This window comes from Martes martes (assembly GCF_963455335.1).
Source record: "Martes martes genome assembly, chromosome: 7".
Classification (NCBI taxonomy): Eukaryota; Metazoa; Chordata; class Mammalia; order Carnivora; family Mustelidae; genus Martes; species Martes martes.
Window position 1 is genome coordinate 48,603,645 of NC_137894.1, and position 20,136 is coordinate 48,623,780.

Here is a 20,136-nt window from a genome sequence, read left to right on the forward strand (position 1 = left end):
CTTACCATGAGTGCAGACCAATTACTTTTCCCACCAGCCGGAAGGCCCAACCTAAGGTCAGATCTCACAAAGAGTAAACACAATTTGGCAAACTTGTCATTGTTGTAGCAGATAAGAGAAGCTATTACTTTATCAGCTGACACCAGAGTTCCTTTTAGGGAAGGAAATGTCTTTGTTTGGGAAAATACCTTGATAGGCCCCTTGGGGGGTAGAAGGTGAGGCTCTAAGGACATGGGTGGGGAGGGAAAAGACAAAGAGAGCTAAATAACTCCAAGGAGGCCATGAACAAGAATTTGAGGATGAGGAAGAACAAAGAGAAAAAAAGGAAAACTAAGCAAAATGGTCAAAGACTAAAAGTGGAAAGTTGGGGAAGCTTTTATTTTTAAGCTTTTTAAAAAATTTTATTTATTTTTGAGAGAGACAGCATGTGCACAAGCAGGGGGAGGGGCAAAGGGAGAGGGAGAGAGAATCTCAAGCAGACTCTATGCTACATGTGAAGCCTGACCCAGGGCTCGATCCCAGGAAACCAAGAGTCAGATGCTTAACCAACTGTGCCCCCCAGGTGCATACAAACACACACACACACACACACACACACACACACACACATTAAATATTAAGTAAATTAAATTATATAAATAAATTTTTAATAAATTAAAAATATAAATAATAAATTAAAAATAGATATATATATTTTTAAAGCAAGATCTCTGACTGCAATTCTGCAATCCAGCCCTCCCTCCAATGTAATCCATTCCCCAGATCACTAACGAATATCCAGTCCACAAAGCTACCTCGTGGGAGCAGGGTCAGGGGGTGTCAAAGAGAAGGGGTTGTGTTCAACTCCAGGGGCAGTTCTGGGATAGAGATAACGGGGTGGCCACAATTCAGCAAAGGAAGACATTGAGAGTCAGAGGTGACACTGAGAAATCCAAATCCAAGGAATTAACAGAAATCTTGGAGAAGGCCTGGGTTTTCCCTGCGCTGGGAGGTGGCCTTCCGACCAACCGCGTGGAGAGTGGAGGTGTTAGGATGAGCACGGTAGGTAACTGAAACCTTCAACCATCTGATTCTGATCACAAGAACCATTTTTCCAGGCTTTTCTCTGGCTGAAGTCAGTATTCTTTGGCTAGTATTGATTGAACTTCAGTCATAATTTAAGAATCAACCGCGTAAGAGAGTACGGCGGCTTTTATCTTCTCTTTTCTGACTGTATCCTGACCATTATATGCTCTGGGAAGTATTAATTCAATGCAGGTAGGTGATTCCTTTATGATAATAACCCAGTGTATCTGCATGCTATCTAAAATTCTTCACCATCTTAGCTCATTGAATATTGGATCTTCACAATAACCCTACGAAGCAGGAAAGACATGGATTATCAATTTCATGTTAACGATGAGAACACTGAAGCCAAAAGAATCAAAAAATTAAATAGGTATGAGAAACAATTCCAATCTTAAGGAATGTCAGATTGAGAAAATATAAATGCATGAAAAGCCAAATAACAGCATTAAAGAAGTAGGAATAAATATAAAAATAAATGTTGTTGGGGTGGCTTGGTTGGCTCACTAGGTAGAGCATTTGACTCTTGATCTCAGGGTTGTGAGTTCAAGCCCCACGATGAGTGTAGAGATTACTTAAAAAAAAACTTAAAAAAAATTAAAACTAAAAAACGTTGTGAGGAAGAACACAATTGCTGGAAAAATGGTAGAGGTCAGTATGCATCCAAAATCACAGTAGGGTCAGCTCAACCTTCTCATGACCCCACCCATTTCTGGCCAACTTCATGACCTCCAAGGACTTCATTGTCTCCATCAAGATCACCATAATAGCTTCCTCACTAGTCTCTCTGACTCCGGGCTTTTTTTTTTTTTCTTTTTTCTTTTTTTTTTTTTTTTTAAGAGAGAGAGCATACAAGGTGTCAGGGATGGGGGAGGGAGACAGAGAGTCTTTTTTTCTTTTTGAAACAAGAGAGTCTTAAGCAGGCTCCACACTTAGCATGGAGCCCAATTTGGAGACTGATCTCACAACCCTGAGATCATGACCTGAGCCCAAATCAGGAGTCTGATGATGCTTAACCGATGAGCCATCCAGGCACCCCTCCAGGCTTGTTTTTCTTTGTTTTCTCCAAACAGGATGACCTTTATAACATGCAAATTCACTCCTTCCCTCCCCTCCTTACTCTTCGGAGGGCTCCCCACTGCCCTAATCTCAAGCAGAACTCTTCAGCCTCATCTACCTGTCTGTCTTGATCTGGTCCTCTCATCTCCCAGGCCTCCTCTCTTGCCAGTTGTTGCCTGAAATCCTCTGCTCCTCAGACCCTGCTGTGTAATAAGAAAAATATTTGGGCTTTGTCTCTTTTCCTGGCACAAAGCTCCTAAAACATCTGGGATTTCCTGGGTGAGAGGAGTGTCTTTTCTTCTTCATAAGAAGTCCCTTCCTGTCACACCTGAGCTTATGTTAATGAAGTGACTTAGACTGGGCCTGCTAGATTGCCTCAGAATAGGGCTGGTCACCAGAAAGACCCAGTGATCAGAAGGTTGGAACCTCTAGCCCCACTCACAACCTCCTGGGAGTTGGGGAGGGGAAGCTGAAGTTGAGGTCTATAAAAACCTGGATAAGACCCTGGGAGAATTGTGTTGAATAAACACACTCAGGTGTTGGAAGGGTGGTGCACCCCAATTTCCTTCCTTCCTTCATTTTTTAATTTTAAATATTTTATTGATCTATTTAACAGAGAGAGAGAACAAGTATGAGCAGTGGGGGAGAGGAGGAAGCTGGCTCCCCATTGAGCAGGGAACCTGATGTGAGGCTCCATCCCAGAACCCTGGGACCATGACCCAAGCCGAAGGCAGATGCCCAACGGACTGAGCCACCCAGGAGCACTGTCCCTCCCCCCCAACTTCATTTAAACAGAAGTTCCTGTGTAATAAAGTATGGAAGGTAAGTAAAGTGCTTTCCTGAGTTCTGTGGACTGATCTAACAAATTATCAAGCCCAAGGTGATGGGAACTCCCAGTTTATAGCTAGTGAGAAGTATGGGTGATGTGAGACTTGGTAACTGGCATCGGAAGTGGGAGCAGTCTTTTAGGACTGGGCCCTTCCAGTGTGGGGTTTATGCGAACTCTGAGTGGTTAGTTTCAGAATCAACAGCAGCGGGTGGCGGAGAATCAGTTAGTGTCAGAAAACATCCCAGACAGATGGTTGTTCTGTTTTGCTTTCCCAGTTTCCTGAGCTGTGCCCCCAGGCCCACAGCCTCCTGGCCTTTGTATCCATCATCCCTTCTGCTTGCATCACTCCTGCCCACACTCCTGGTCCAGCTAACTGCATTCCATCTTTCGTGTCTTCCTTCGATGCCCCCTCCCAAGAGAGGTCCTTCCCATCACTATGTACCGAAGCACCTACACCCTGCTCCTTCATAACACCTTTGACTTCCCCTTCTAACAATTACTTCTATGACTGTCTTCTCCAAAGCAAAGGTAGCTCTGTAACGCACTGACGGGTGGGCTGCATCTGTCTGTCTGTCTAGCTTCTCATCATTTCCAGCACTTCTCACTGTGCCTAGTGTGTTGTAGACACTTAAGTGTATTGGGTTGAAATGAATGAATGGATGTAGGAATTCAGGAAGAAAAGAAAGCAGTATAATTGGAGGTGGTTAGGAAAGAGGTAGGCTAGGACTTGAATGACAAGTGGAGAAGCTCGGGCAGCTACCTGATACATCAGTGACAAACCATGGCTCCTTCTTCCATCCCAGGAGGCAGAGCACTGAACTAGGAGACAGTAAAAAAAAAAAAAAAAAATTAAGTGATAAAAAAGCACTGACAAAATATAGATTATTTCTTTGGCTCCAAGTGTGTATGTATGCACAAGCAATATTCAAAAAAGAGAAGGTGGTTGAAAAATGCAAAAAATAAGAAAGAAGGATACCGTGGCAAATAAATAAAGTCACTTGTCCCTCCAGGGCAAAGGTTGGCCAGGTTTGCTTGCATCTTATTCAATGTTGGGTGTATTTATTTTAAAACAACTCTATGGGGATGCCTGGGTGGCTCAGTCGGTTAAGCATCTTCCTTTGGCTCAGGTCATGATGCCAGGGTCCTGGGACCGAGCCCCGCATCGGGCTCCTTTCTCAGCAAGGAACCTGCTTTTCCCTCTGCCTGCTGCTCCTTCTCCTTGTTCTCTCTCTCCTCTGACAAATAAATAAATAAAATCTTAAAAATGAATAAGTAAAACAGCCATATTGGGGCATAATTGATATCAGAGGATTATACATATTTAATACGTACAATTTTATGGGTTTGGACACATGCAAACACTCATGCTGCATTTATCACAAGCAAAATAACAGACCTATCTGTCGCCTCCCTAAGTTTCCTATATGTCTCTCTGTTTGTTTCTTTGTTAATGGTAAGAACACCTAACACTCTAATCCTGACTAAAAGTCACGAGAGTGACTTCCAAGCAACCTGTAGGTGACAAGAACAAAATCAAATAGGGAAGTTCTTGGTCCCAGGGGCCCAATGAGATGCTAGATTCCAGGAAGTGATGTAATCCAGGAAGTGACATATTTCACAGAAAGATCCAATCCGGGAAGTAGTGTATGAGTTCTAGTCAAAAGTGTAGGAAGCAGACATCCTTGCTGAGACTCGGCATAGGGATCTACCAAAGCAAAGAGCTCAGGGTAAGAGGCAAAGCTTCGCAGGAGATGCAGGGGCTTTGGAAGAAGAAGACGGGGCTGGATGTACCACTCCCCAGGGAGGTGGCAAACTCCGAGCCCGGGACTCCCCACCAACAAGCACGTTCATGGGATGACACAGGACCAGGAAGCAGGCTTCTCCCAGGCTCTATATTTGCCCATTTTCATCACGAGGGAAGAACAGCTGAAAAGAACAGACAGTTTAGTACTTCTATAAAACAGACAATATTTTAATTAAGCAAGGAAATGAAGAAAATGAGAGGAAAAAGGAAAAGAAGCACAAATAACAAGTATCGTACCAGTGAGGCTGAGCAGTGATGGAAAAGATCTCAGAGAAGATGAAAAATTCTGTCGCTTCTTGCTGCAAAGCCCTGGGTCTGACTCCCACCTGAGGGACCCCGACCATGGCCAGAGACCACAGATTCCTCTGGCTTCTGGATGCAAAGGGAGCTCATAGGTTCAGGAATTTCAAGATACACCTTCCAGTCACCTGCAAGCTAATTGCATAATTATCTCACAGAATAATAAACAGGAGACTGAATTTTAGGGCAGTAAAATGGGGTCCCCGAGATACAGGAAACCACATTTTCAGATCAACCATAAAGGAGGAGGTCAAACTTTCACTCCTGAAAAAAATTTCCAAATATTCCAGAAAATTCAGGTGAAGAATGAGAGAGAAAAGGAAGGAAGAAGGCAGGCTTGCAAAATTAGGATCCCCTGCCAGATGCTCCATCCAGAGTCTGAAGCTATGCAAGGTTGGAGGGTCGGGTATCCTGAAACATGCTTCCTGCTGAGACATCAGAGCACACTTCTTTTTTTTTTTTTTTTTTTTTTTAACAGAGCACACTTCTTTATGAGAAGATGAAACTTTACTCCTTTCTCTGCTTTCCTGGTACAGAGCCGATTCCTTAGAAATTGCCTTTACACCATCTCAAATGCTCTTTTTCCAAAGATCAAACCATCATTTTTCCATGACACTCCTCCTTCCTGGAAAGCTCAAGAGTCCATCTCTCTTCCCAGAAGCCTGAGCTGCCCCTGCACCAGCCTCAGAGAGGTGCCCAGGGGCACCGGGCTGTCTTGGAGCCAGACCGCCTCCCTCTAGGGCAGCCGCGCCTTGCTCTCCCAACATCGGCAATGACTCCCCCCTCACCAGTGTGCACCCAGGCCTCCTCCACCACCTCAGCCAGGACTGCACCTTTCAGAAAAGGGATTCCCTTTAAAAGGATAGCTCATAGACACCCTGCACATCCTCGTGAAAAATATCTTAAGCTTTCCTTTAAAGAGTTTCAAATCGGCTTGAGAAGATTCTAGGGAGTAAAAACTTAAAGGTTTTGCTAAAAAGAAAACTAAACTATATCTTAATTATTTAAAAACATTTATATTTGATAAGTGAGTTTAGTAAGCGATTGTGCCCAATTATCGCCCAGGAATACAGTCATGCAGCTCAGTGCTATTTACCCCTGGGGTTGGTTCTTTTTTCTCACGGTGGCCACATGCCCCTTCACATCCAGTCACTTTTGGTGTTTCTGATGATGTTGGTGTGGGAATGAAGTCAAATGTCAGGAATCTGGAATGAAATGCCTTTCTAAACCAATAACAAATCTGGTATAAGAACACAGGCTTTGTAGAAAAGATTCAAATAATTTGCTAGTATATGAAGTGAAGTTCCCCTTCCCTTCCCCTCTCTCACACCCAGGGGTGGTTAAAGCGAATATCCTTAATTGTTTAATTATCCTTCCAGACCTTTTAATATCTATCTATCTGTCTGCCATCTGATCGATACATCCCATAATCACATATATCAAAATGTACTCGTGCCATGCAAACTGCCCAGTGGTCTCCCTTTTCATTGTTTTTAACAAGACAATACAGGATGGACATAGGTTGAGGTTGTTATATACAAAGATTTACTTCATTCATTATCACGGTCACACCGTCTCCCACAGTGCGAGTTTGTAACAATATAAATTAACTACTTTGGGAACTCCGGGCTTTTCAAATATGTTTCTACAACTTCCAAATAGGGTATTTGTATGATGCTTAAGAGCACAAGAGTTGTACTGGGCTGCTCGGGTCCAGCCCGGTCTCAGCCGCTGGAGTTACCAGCTCTGGGTCTCAAGCCTTTGTATCTTTAAAGCTGGCGAGCAGAGCCCCGACCTCGAAGTGCTCTGCCCATCAGACACGTTAACATCAGTTCACCTGTACATCCCAATTGCCCTTAGTATTATCTGCACCTTTGCAACCAGTGCTGGTATTTCTGAAAGGTAGCTTTCTAGAAGTCGAACTTAAGAGATTGACCAAAACGCCTTTCGAGAAGCCTGACCAATATGCACAGCCACTAGGAATATACAGGAATGTCCTTCCTCCCTTACCTCTGTGGTGACACTCTTCCAATTCCACTCTGGGACTTTGATTTCAGATCTATCCTTCTCAGACATTCCTGAGTTTGAGTTGGTGTGAAGCAGCCTGGAAATTTAAACTGGAGCTTAGAACACCTGCCAAAATTTCAAATACCTGTGCTCCTTCATCCAGCAGTGCTGATTCTGGGAACTGATCCTACAGACATGAGAACAGACTTGCCAAAGGACATGTCTACAAGGTTATTCATTGCAGATTGTTTGTAACAGCAATAGACAGGAAACTAACAGGAGACCGGTTAAGTAATTGATGGCTCACCCACACAATGGATTACTATACAGCCATCTTTTTTAAAAGGAGAGAAGCTGTCTTTATACCAATAAAGAACAATATCCCAGATGTATTTTTAGGTGAAAACAAGAGTATAATAGCTAACACTTGGAGCCCACATTTCATCAATTCTAAAATGTGCATTTTTTTCACTTTGTTAAACATTTTTGAAACAAGGAATGCGTTATAGTCAAAGGCATGTCATAATTTAATTGGAATGGTTTTTCTTTCGTAGCCCATGAAATAACGATGTCTCACAGTCCATGGAGTCTTGGATCTGATGAAATATAGTAGTGCTTACCAGGCCCAAAGCATCCTTCGTTTCAGCCTCACCACAACCCTGGGAGGATAAGTACTATTCTTTTCTACACTTTACAGGTAAGGAGATGAGATTTGACCTTGGGCTGTCCTGCTCCAGAGTCCATGACCTTAGAATCCTGATACCACACCTCCCTGTGATGACAGCACCACGTGTCCCATATAGAGGACTCCCCGAGAGCCAGGTCCTGCCCTAAATGCTTCTTACCTGTATTTGCTCATCTAATCCTGTTACCATATGAGACAGATACTAGTATTGTCTTCCTTATACAGAAGAGGAAACTGAGGCACTAGGAGGTTATGAAACTTGCTTAAAGCCACATAGCTAATGGGTTGAGGAACTGGGCTCTGGCTTCAGGAGTCATGCTCTTAGCACTCTTTATGCTGCCTTTTGTATAAAAAGAGGGGGTTATAATGATCTACTCATATTTGCAAATTGGCATCTTAGAAGACATCAAAGAAGCAGTTACATAATTACAGAGTTTATAAAAATATTAACTCATAGCACATGATTAGCAATGTAGTCCAGGGAAGAGCCACAGGTTTGAAGGCGCTGGATGAATATCTTCTCTCCGTTTGTTGGTGTGTTTCTGTGGTTCTGTGTATAATCTCATTTGGAAATAAGATTAAAATTCTATATTTATGATGGTCTATTCCTGTGAGGCCTGGAGGAATTCAGCGAAATTCTTGAGGCAGGAGAGAATTAGTCCTACAAAATAGAAATTAGAAGACTCCCGACAGTACTTCTGCTCTTTGGCATAAGTTCTGCAAGGACTGGTATAAGCCAGCTTTGAATCGGCATATCAGAGTTACTAGGATTTATTTCTATTTTTTGTATTAATTTGTTCACCCAAAAGACGGCATGTAGGGAGTAAAGTAAGTGAATTCAGCAATGCTACCTCGTCTTTGCACTTTTAGATTCTTTGCATTATAGACAACTAAGAGTTCACTATATTTTTGTACAGGTGTTTAATTAGAATTGTCATCACTCATTTTCCATTTTAAAGAAGCTCTTTAGAAAGAACGGCTCCCGTGCAATGGCTACACGTAAAAGAATGGAACAGGACCACTGGCTGACATTGTATACAAAGGTAAATTCAAAGTGGATTAAGGACCTAAATGTGAGACCTGAAATCATAAAAATCCCAGAAGAGAACACAGGCAATAATTTCTCTGACATTGACATTGGCCAACTTCTCTCTAGAAGGTTCACCTATAGCAAAGGAAACAAAAGCAAAAATAAACTACTATAAAAAAAATCAAGGGGCACCTGGGTGGCTCAGTGGTTTAAGCCTCTGCCTTCGGCTCAGGTCATGGTCTCAGGGTCCTGGGATCGAGCCCCGCGTCGGGCTCTCTGCTCGGCAGGAGCCTGCTTCCCCCTCTCTCTGTCTGCCTCTCTGCCTAGCTCTGATTTCTCTCTGTCAAATAAATAAAATAAAAAAAAAAAAATCAAAATAAGAAGCTTCTGCACAGAGAAGGAAACAATCAACAAAACTAAAAGGCAACCTACTGAATGGGAGAAGATATTTGCAAATGACATCTCCGATAAAGGGTTAGTATCCAAAATATATGAAGAACTTATGAACTCAACACCCCCAAAACAAATCATCCAATTTAAAAAATGGGCAGAAGACATGAACAGACATTTCTCCAAAGAAGACATCCAGATAACCGAAAGACACATGAGAAGATGCTCAGCATCATTCATCACGAGGGAAATGTAAATCACGGCTACAATAAGAGAGCACCTCGCACCGGTTGGAAGGGCTGACATCAAAAATACAAGAAACAGCAAGTGTTGGAGAGGATGTGGAGAAGGAACACACATGCACTGTTGGTGGGAATGCAAGCTGGTGCAGCCACTGCGGGAGATAGTATGGAGGTTCCCCAAAAAGTTCAAAATGGAATTACCCTGCAATCCAGCAATCACACTACTGGATATTTACCCAAAAAAATACAAATGCACTGATTCAGACTGATGCATGCTTATAGCAGCATTATGTACAATAGCCAAATTATGGAAGCAGTCTGTGTTCATTGACTGATGAATGGATAAAGAAGTTATGGTATATGTATAAATGAACTATTACTCAGCCATTAAAAAAAAAAAAAGAAAGAAAATCTTGCCATTTGCAACAACATGGGTGGAGCTAGAGTGTATAATGCTAAGTGAAATAAACCAGATGGAGAAAGACAAAGACCGTATGACTTCACTCATATGTGGGATTTAAGAAACAACACAAATGAACAAAGGAGGCAAAAAAGAGGGAGACAAACCAAGAAACAGACCCTTAACTATAGAAAACAAACAGATGATTATGAGCGGGTGGAGGGGTGAGGGGATGGGTGAAATAGGTGATGGGGATTAAGGAGGGTGCCTTCTGTGAAGAGCACTGGACGTTGTCTGAAATTGTTGAATCACTATATTGTACACTTGAAACTAATATAATACTATATGTTAACTATACTGTAGTTAAAATTCAAAACAAAAAAGGGGCGCCTGGGTGGCTCGGTGGGTTAAAGCCTCTGCCTTCGGCTCAGGTCATGATCACAGGGTCCTGGGATCGAGCCCTGCATCGGGCTCTCTGCTCAGCAGGGAGCCTGCTTCTGCCTCTCTCTCTGCCTGCATTTCTGCCTACTTGTGATCTCTGTCTGCCAAATAAATAAATAAAATCTTAAAAAAAAAAAAGCTTAATAAAAAAATAGGGAGAGACCCTCGGTGGCTTGGTCAGTTAAGCATCTGACTCTCGAGTTCAGCTAAGGTCATGATCTCGAGGTCATGAGATCCGCCCTCAGCGGGAGTCTGTGGAAGATTCTCACTTCTTCTGCCCCTTCCCCTGCTCGCTCGTGCTCTCTCGTTCTCAAATAAATAAATAAATAAATCCTTAAAACATCTTAATTTAGAAAAAATAAAATATAGCTCCCGTGCAAATATCAATTTTAAAAAAAAAGCAGGAGGGACTATATTCTTATCAGATAAACTGGACCTCAGAGTTTAAGAATTTTATCAGGAACATTACGCAATGATAATGGGACCTATCTACCTAGAAAGCATAGCAGTCCTAAGTGGGTGCTCACCAACCACAATACTGCAAAATATGTGAAGCAAAAACTGATAGAAGTAGTGGAGAAATAGACGTATGCACCCTTGGTGTTGAAGACGGCAATACCCCTTTCTCAACAACTGACCGAATGAGTTGGCAGATGAGTAAGGATAGAGAATAACACAATACACAGGGGGACCTCACGGACATTTTTAGAACATTCCACCAAAAACAGCAGAGCAGACATTCTTTTCAAGCACTCATGGAGCCCATATCGAGATATACCAGGATAGGCCACATACTGGGCGGTCAAACAAGCCTCCACAAATCTAAGAATTAAAGGCATTCCGAGTTTGCTCTTTGAACACAACAGAATCAAAATAGATAACGAAAAGGTACTGGTGAAATTTTCAAACAATTGGAAACTAAACAACATGCGACTATAAAAATCCATGGGTCAAAGAAGATCATACGAGAGAGGTTAAAAAAAAATACATTGAACTGAATTCAAATGAAAATAAAACAAACTGAAATTTGTGGAATGCAGGTAAAGCAGCGCCGAGAGGGAAATTTAAGCACTCCATGCATACATTTGGAAAGATGGAAAATCCCAGATGAGCGATCTAAAACCTTATGTCAAGAACCTAGAAAAAGAACAAAACAAACTCAAAGCAAGAAGAAGGACGTAAGAAAGACGAGTTGAGAAACCAATGAGATTGAAAGCAGAAAAACAATAGAGAAAAATCAATGAAACAAAGAGCTGGGTCTTTGAAAAGATCAGTAAAATTGACAAAATTAGGAAGACAGAAGAAGAAAAGAAAAAGGGAGAGAACACGGGAATGACCAATATCAGGAACGGCTACAGACCCCGTTGAGCTTAAAAAGAAACAAAGGTGCCACTATGGACGAATGTACACACATAAGTTTGCCCACTTAGATGGGAAAAAACAAGTCCTCAAAAACCACAAGCTGCCACAATTCACTTACTATGGCATAGGCAACTTGAGTAGCCCTACACTACAAGGGAATTGAATTCATATGTTAAAGAATTAACACCAATTCTATACAATTTTATTCAGAAAATAGTCATCACAGCCTATAGTTTTCTCTTCTCCTGGTGTCTTTATCTGGCTTTGGTACCAGGGTGATGCTGTGCTGATAATATGAGTTTGGGAGTGTTCTCTACTCTTCTATTTTTTGGATGAGTTTGAGAAGGTTTGGTGTTAATTCTTTAAATGTTTGGCAGAATTGGGACACCGGGGTGGCTCAGTTGGTTAAGCATCTGCCTTCAGCTCAGGTCATGATACCAGACTCCTGGGGTCGAGCCCCGCATCGGGCTCCCTGCTCAGCGGGAAGCCTTCTTCTCCCTCTCCTCCCTGCTTGTGCTCTCTCTCACTATCTCTGTCTCTCCCAAATAAATAAATAAAATCTTAAAAAATAGAAAAAAGAAGCAATTTAGTTAGAAAAGATATGTCACCAAAGAGGTTAAAGTGATGGCAAACAAGCACATAAGAAGATGATTAACATCATTAATTATTAGGGGAGTGCAAATTAAATCCACCAGGAGATACCTCATCACACCTATCAGAATTTTCTAAAATAAAAAATAGTGGCAAAACCAGGGTGCTCGGCTGGCTTAGTCAGTTGAGCATGTGACTCTTGATCTCAGGGTTGAGAGTTCAAGAAATTGTACTATTTATACAATCCTGGTGGAAATATAAAATGGGATGGCCTCTCTGGGAAAGAGTTTGTCACTTTCTCCGAGATCTAACCACGCAAACTACCATGCAATCCAGTTATGCACTCCGAGGCATTTATCCCAAAGAAATTAAGACTTATGTCCAGTAGAAACCTGTATGTGAGTGCTTATGGCCGCTTCATTGATGATAGCCAGAAACTGGAAACAACCCAGATGTCCTAGAATGGGTGGAATGGTTAAACTGTGATCTCTCTGCATCGTGGAACACTACTGAGAACTAAAAAAGAGCAAGTTATTGATAAGGCAACAACTGAGATTGATCTCCAGAGAATGACATTGAGTGAAAAGAGACAACCCCAAATGGTTACGTATTATAGTACTTCATTCACATAACATTCTTCAAATAACAGGATTATAGAAATAGAGGACAGAATCGTGGTTGCCGGATTTAAGGAGGGATTGGGGTCAGGAGGGAAGTAGGTATAGCTATAAAAAAGGTAAGAGGAGGGATCTTTGTGGCTGGAAGTGTCCTGGGGATTGACTGTCCATGTTAATACCTTTGTGATGAATATCGAGCTATAAATTTGCAAGATCTTGCATCAGGGGAAACTGGGTGAAGGGTGTGCAGAATTTCTTTGCATTATTTTTTGCAAGTACATGTGAATCCACAATTATTTCAAAACAAAAAGTTCAATTAAAGAATATTCAATAACCTGGAAAAAATATCTGTAGCAAGCACATAAGGTATGGGATTAATAAGCTCACTTTACAAAAAGCTTTAATACCAGTATTTTTTTAAAGTTTTAATACACAAATTTAAATATAGTAAAAAATCTCCCCAGAACAATAGGGAAAGGATGCAGATGTTAATTCAGAGAAGAAATACAAATCACTAATAAAAATTTGGGGAAAAAATTGTTTAATAGTATTCAAAGGAATACAAATTAAAATTATAATAAGATACAATCTCCTATGAAATTGGCCAAAGAAAAAAAAACTAAATTAAAAAAATATTCAAAGGTGAAGTTGCAGGAGAAAAAAACAGTCTTACATACTACTTATGTATGTAAATTGGTATAACCCTTCTGGAAAGCAATTTGCTAGTATTACATATAAAAAATATTCCTAACTTTTGACCTAGTAACCCAGCTGCAAGGAATCCATCCTAAAGAAAAACCAAAATGTGGTCAAAGATGTATGTACCATAACGTTCACCCTTGCTTCGTTTGCAGTAGAAAAACCTGAAAACAAGCCAACATTTAACAATAGGGAATGATTAACAATTTATATATAGTACATACATACAATGAAATGTACTACTATCTAAAAATCACGTTTTCAAGGATATTTAATGACAGGGAAATGTTGGAGATATGTTTAGTAAGAAAATACACTAATAGGTTGTTAAGTGACTTTCTATGGGTCATGGGAATACAGATTTAAAAATTTTTGTTCCAAAAAAAGAAACTTTTGTTTCTATTCTGCATAGTCCAAAGTTACTATAATAAGCTTTTTTTTTTTTTTTACTTTGGCAATACAGAATTATGTTAAAGCATTTTAGTTGAATACAAAATACAAAGTTAATGTTTCAGATGATTTAAAAAATAATCCATAATGTTAATTCTATAATATATCTTTGTTTTGCATGCTACCTTCACATCATTCTTTCCATCCTGAAATTTTTCTACATACAGAAAACCTGAAAAAATTGTGCATCAAAACCTCATATATTTACCACTTAGCTTCTATAATTAACATTTTTGCTATATTTACTTTATCACATATCCATCAATCCATCTTATTGTTTTACGCATTTAAAAATAATTTGCAGAAATCAATGCCCTTCACTTCTGAAAACTTCAGCATGCATATCATTAGCTAAAGTTCAATATTTACTTACGGTTCTTAATTTTTTCAGTTAAAATTTATGTACAGTGAAATACACCAATCTTCTGTTTGATGAACTCTGACAAATGTACACATGTTTGAAACCCACACTCTAATCAAGATATAGAATAACCCCATCACCCCAGGTAGTTCCTGATGCCCCTTTCCAATCAATCCCCAGTTCCATGCCCCAGAGGCAAGCCAGTGTTTGACTTCTATTCCTATAGATTAGTTTTGCTTGTTACTAAATTTTATGTAAGTGGCCTCACACAGTCTGCACTCTTTTGTGTCTGGCTTGGTTTTGGTTAGCATGATAGCTCTGATACTCTTCTGAGCTGTTGTATTTACCAGTAATTCATCTATTTTTATTGGTGGGGAGTATTCCATTATAAGGTTTTTTAATTCTTTGTTTCAATTTTTTAATTCTTCGTTTCAAATGTCCTCTTGTTGGACATTTGAGTTGTTTCCATTTGGGGGCTGTTGCAAAGATGCTATCAACATTCTTGCACAAGTCTCATCAAGCGCATGTTTCATTTCTGCTGGGGAAATAAATATCTAGGCATGGAATTGCTGGATTCGAGGGTAGGTATACAATTTTAAAACTAGAAGAAGTTGCAGAACTTTTTCCGAAGAGGCTGTGCCATCTTAGACACCCATCGAGCATAAAGGAGAGTGTGGTTGTTCCACACCAACTTTTGTTGTTGTCAGTCTTTTTAATTTTAGCTGTCCCGAGGGGTGTGAGTGATAACTCATTTCCCCAATAGCTAATGATGTGGGGTACTTTTTCGTGTGCTTATAGGCTCTTTGTCTCTTCCTTTGAAAAATGCTCTGTTCGGAGATCTTTATTTTACTCATTTTTTTTAATTGGGTTTTTTGTTCTTATTGAATTATGGAGCATGTCATCTTTTTCATATGGCAATAAATAACGTATTTTATAAATACGTTGTAAATATATAAATATGTTATAAATAAACAACAATATTATTTGTATGCATACTGATTTGTTTTCTGGGGTTCCTTTTAAAAAATTTGTATAATAATTATAGAACATTTCTCCTTTTTTCCTCCTGGTCAGCTGGAAACTCGGTCCGTTTGTCACAAGCCTTTTTCCATGCTGATACAGTTTTAAGAATTATCAGTTTGGGTAGCTACTGATCAAATTGGGCAAAATTTCATTTGTTGCCACGCAATCTCAAGGGACAGCTCAAATTCAGATGGTGCGTCAGTCCGCCATCTTGAAATCAGGGAGAAGGTACGCCTCCCTAAACTTTGTAGTCCCAGTCAGCACCTCTGACCATGGCTGGCATGGTGGTCAATACCTGCTTTTTCAATTATTTCCTGTGGTGTGGACCATTTCATGAAATACTGACCTGTAGGGGAGAATTTGGCTCCCCAGTATCAACAGAACCATCAGTTTATCCTACCTAAGGCCCCTTGCCATGAGGGCCCTGTGTCTTCTAAGACACATTGAATGGCACAGCCTGGAGGTCAGGAGGAAAAGGACTGTCAGGAACCTAAATTATGGAGGTCAAAGAGACTTCCAGGGGCCAATTCAGGCAGCCGAGAACTCGCGGAATCTGGATAGGGTCCAAAGGCAGGTTCTGTGATAGATGCCCATGGAGGATCTGGGGTGCACGAAGCATGAGCGACAAAACTTGGAAACTCGATTCCTCTGACAACTCTAAAACCTTCAAGCGCTTTGCTTGCCCACAGCCCCTCCTAAGAGAGGGGGCCCAGGCAACTCTTTCCGCACAGCTGGAGCCCCATGGCCAGATGACTGAGGCAGAGCTAGGTGTCCAAGCCAGAAGCAGCCCTATGGTGGGGTCTCCTAGTGCCAGTGACTAGCCCACCGGGGCAGCACATTTTTGCCTGGAAAGGGAAGGCGTGATGTCCAGACAGCAGCAGAGTCCACTGAACGGCCCAGGCCCCGGAGCTGCCATCATATCCAAGTAACAAAGAAGCCTTTGCTGTAATTCTCTGAATTGTTTGTTAGGTCGTCCATGAGGGGCTAGGACCCAGAGGGGCTGGGCTGGGATGGCGTTTCCGGCTGTCCTGCCTGACATCAGAATCCCAGAGATGAAGTCTGGAATGCCAGCCCAAGGCGTGTAAGATCTGGCTTCGATATTTGGCTGGTGGAAGCTCTATCACCAGCTCTTGCCGGAACTGTTCTGGAAGGGAGTGGGCCTAAGACAAGGGGCAGAGCAGACCACCTGTACTTGGGTAGGACAGAGAAGTCGGGCGTTTGGGGTCGTAGGGGTCGGCAACCTGGGCGGAGAAGCCAGCAAGCTCCAGAGTCTGAGGCAGCAAACAGAAGGCACGAGCTTCCTCCGTGGCGGCCCACAAGCCCCAGAACGGAAAAGACCAGGTCCTTTTGCCGGCTCCAGCCATGAAGATACACGGAAGTGGTCTGAGGAGGACGGAGGGCTGGTCTTCCCCTTTTCCACCTCCGCACACCTTCTACCACCGTGTACTGTCCATCGGTAAACAGCTGAGAGACCTCCTCCCTTGTCCTAACTCAAACCTGGTCCAAACCCACTGAGTCCTGGTCCCCTGCAATCTCCTCACGCGGAGACCCCCCCCCTCCTTGATGGGTCCCCAAGCCTGGAACTGGGGACTTTTTCCTTGTGCTCCATCACCGCTCTGTCTCTCCTTCCTCCTCCTTTAAACAGTTATGACCGCCTCTTCCTTGCTGTCGTGTGCCTCCTTGTCAGGAAGGTGGTTCCACATCTCTTTTTTCCTCTTATGATTCCTGTTATCATTCCCTTTTTTTTTTTTTAAGATTTTATTTATTTATCAGGGAGAGCACAAGCAGGGGGAGCAGCAGGCAGAGGGAGAAACAGGCTCCCGACAGAGCAGGGACCCTGATGTGGGACTGGATCCCAGGACCTTGGGATCACAACCTGAGCCAAAGGCAGATGCTTAACCAACTGAACCACCCAGGCGTCCCTCCTGTTACCATTCTTAGTAACTTCAGTGACCTTGCAGATAAACCGTCCAATGCCGTGGCCTCCCAGCTCTGCCATCTTCTCATCCCCCGTGAAGATCTGCTCTCCCATCTCGCTCAGACGCCCACCCTCCACCGCCCGGTCCTTGACCTTCCCTCTGATGGCTGCCTCCTCCCACTGCAGCTCACCTGCCTTGGCGGTCCCATCCCAACAATCCTTCCAGCCTGGCAGTTCTCCAATCTACAGAGCTTCTCCTGCTTTCTCACTATCAATCATGACTCACTTCCCTCCTTAGCCAATTTGGAATTTCTGGTCGGTCCTGACAATCTCCCAAACACCCCATCTTCCGGGTCCCACGCCTTACGCATTATAATCATCCCGCTAATGAAACCCAACTGTCTACCACCCTGACGCCTGTTGGCTAATCTCCCTTTATAGTCGTGGGTCCCCAGTTGCAGGTAAATGGGCACTGGCTCCTCCCAGACTTTACAGTGTGCAGGGGTGGGGCGCTGTTTTCCCACCTTCCTCGACAACTGTCTCACACCTTCTCATCCCTCTTCAAACCCTCACTCCCGTTCTGCCCCCTCTGCCCCCAAACTCCACTGACCAGCTTGCTTCCTATTTCCTTCAAGAGCGGACAGGAACTCTGCCATCCTCCCTCTACCCAATTTACCCACCTTCCTGCATCACAGCCTTTCTCTCCCAGCTACAGAGTAGGTAGTGGCTTTTCCTCCACCAGAGGCTAACCAGGATTCCCTGCATCTTGACTTTCTCTGAGACACTCTCCATTTCATGTACCTTCTCTTCTGGATCATTCCTGTCAACACACACATGTGCTTGGCCCCTCTGGATACTTTTGGGATGGAGGCCATGCAGAGAGGTGGCCCGTCCCAGGTCACAGGGCCTCCCAGCTCCAGCCTGGGATGGGGTCCCCGGCTGTGCTGCCTCCTCCTTGGTTTTCAAGCAGGGGAAGGAGCTGCTGTTGCTCCTTCAAGACATCCAGTGTCCCTCTCTCCAGAGGTAGAGACCCAGTCTCCTTGTTCCTGAGGTCCAGATCATTTTTGTTGTAGACATCTGTTCCCAGCGACTCTGGAGAGACTGGTTTTGTCACAGACTTAGGAGTCTGGAGAACCGCAGAGCGGAGTGGGAGGACCATGCTGGGCACAAGAGCTAGATTCCTGAGGAAAGGTGTGAAATTAGTCAAAGCAAGATTTGGAGCAGAAGAATCTTGCTGCAGTTCTTGTCAGCGGCACGGGGCTGAGTACGGAGGAAACATCTCCAGCCTTGGGGCCGTGAAGCCTACCGGGTTCTCCTACCAGCAGGGGCCGTCCTGGCTGTGTGGTCCCGAGCGAGTTCCGAGATGTCCTTGAACCTCAGTCTCTTCATCTGGAAAACGGGGAGAGCACATGAAAGACAACCGAGCTTTGAGGACAGAGTGAGGTCACGGGCGGCAGGCTCTGGGCACACGGCGAGGCCTCCGTACAGATTGTGTTTCTCCCGAACTCCTGATTGGCTCAGCTGGGTTACCCAGGCAAGGCTGGGTGTGTATAGACCAGGCATATGTCTGTGTGGTGAGGCCTCAGAAGTTTGTTTTGCTGATTGCTCATCAGAGTGCACCTGTCTCAGCAGCAAGGCCGTTTCTCCCACCTTGACCTTCCGGTCGGTGCCTCAGAGTCTGGGCGGGCAACGCCATGACCAAGAGGCATGATGGGTAGTTGATTGGGGGTGGGGGGGCAAGAGGGAAAGACAATCACAACAAACCCTTGACCAAGGCTGTCAGAGGTCACTTACTCGGCCCTGCTCTTCCAATAGTTCCTAAAGGCCACACGTCTGCCATCCGTGGGCCAGGTAGTCTCAGGGTAGTACCAGGGCGGGGACCCAGGCCTCCTGACCCTCCTGAGCCTGGCCAAGACGCCTCACACTGCAGAAGGCGGTCAGCAAAATGGAGGCTGCCCCAAGAACACAAATCCGTTTCTTTTTACAACTAACGCCTTGCACCCTGACCGTGGCAGTCAGTGCAAAGAGTGAATTTTGTTGCATGTGAGTTTTTCGAGGGGGAAGAAAAACTGTCCACACAGATTATCTTAATTACCAGGTGGCTTTTAGGACTTTGTTTTCTGCTCGTTACAGAAAGTATTTGGGTTGCTTGGGCCTCTTTTTCATAAAACTGGCATCTCTCTCTCTCTCTTTTTAAGTTTACTTATTTTTTTAGTGCTCTCTACACCCAACATGGGGCTCAAAATCATGAACCCCGACATCAAGAGGTGCGGGTTCTTCCCACTGAGCCAGGCAGGCGTCCCCCTCTTTCTCTTCTCAATAGCAATGACGGCGTCCCACTTTGCAATGTTCTTTCCATTTTTCTGGTCGCCTCACAACCTGTGAACTACACAGGAGTTAGTGTCCTCCTCTTTCTGTAACACGTGTGAAAGTCACGGAGACCCGGGTTCGAATCCCAGTTCTGCCCATTGCCCTGTGGTAGCTTGGGCGGGTTACTTCATCTCACTCTGATCCCCACTTTCTCAGCATGAACTGAGCATGGCCACGCCTTTCTCACCAGGCCATTGTAGGAAGTGAGTTTGACACAGAACTTCCCAAAGGTCCCCAGTGATGAGAATCCTCTGGGTACTTGTTAACACACACATTCCCAGGCCTCGATCCAGAGCTACTGGACCCAAATTCCCAGGGGGTGAGGCCTGGCCATCTGAAAAGCCCCAGGGATTCTTATCAGGGACATTCGGGAAAACACCAGGCTGATTTCTAGAAGGCATTTATTGTTGCGTCTGGCACTAAGCGGCTAATATTTATCGAGCATTTGTATGTGTTCAGTGAAATGGGGTAAGAATGACTCTACTGGATGAGA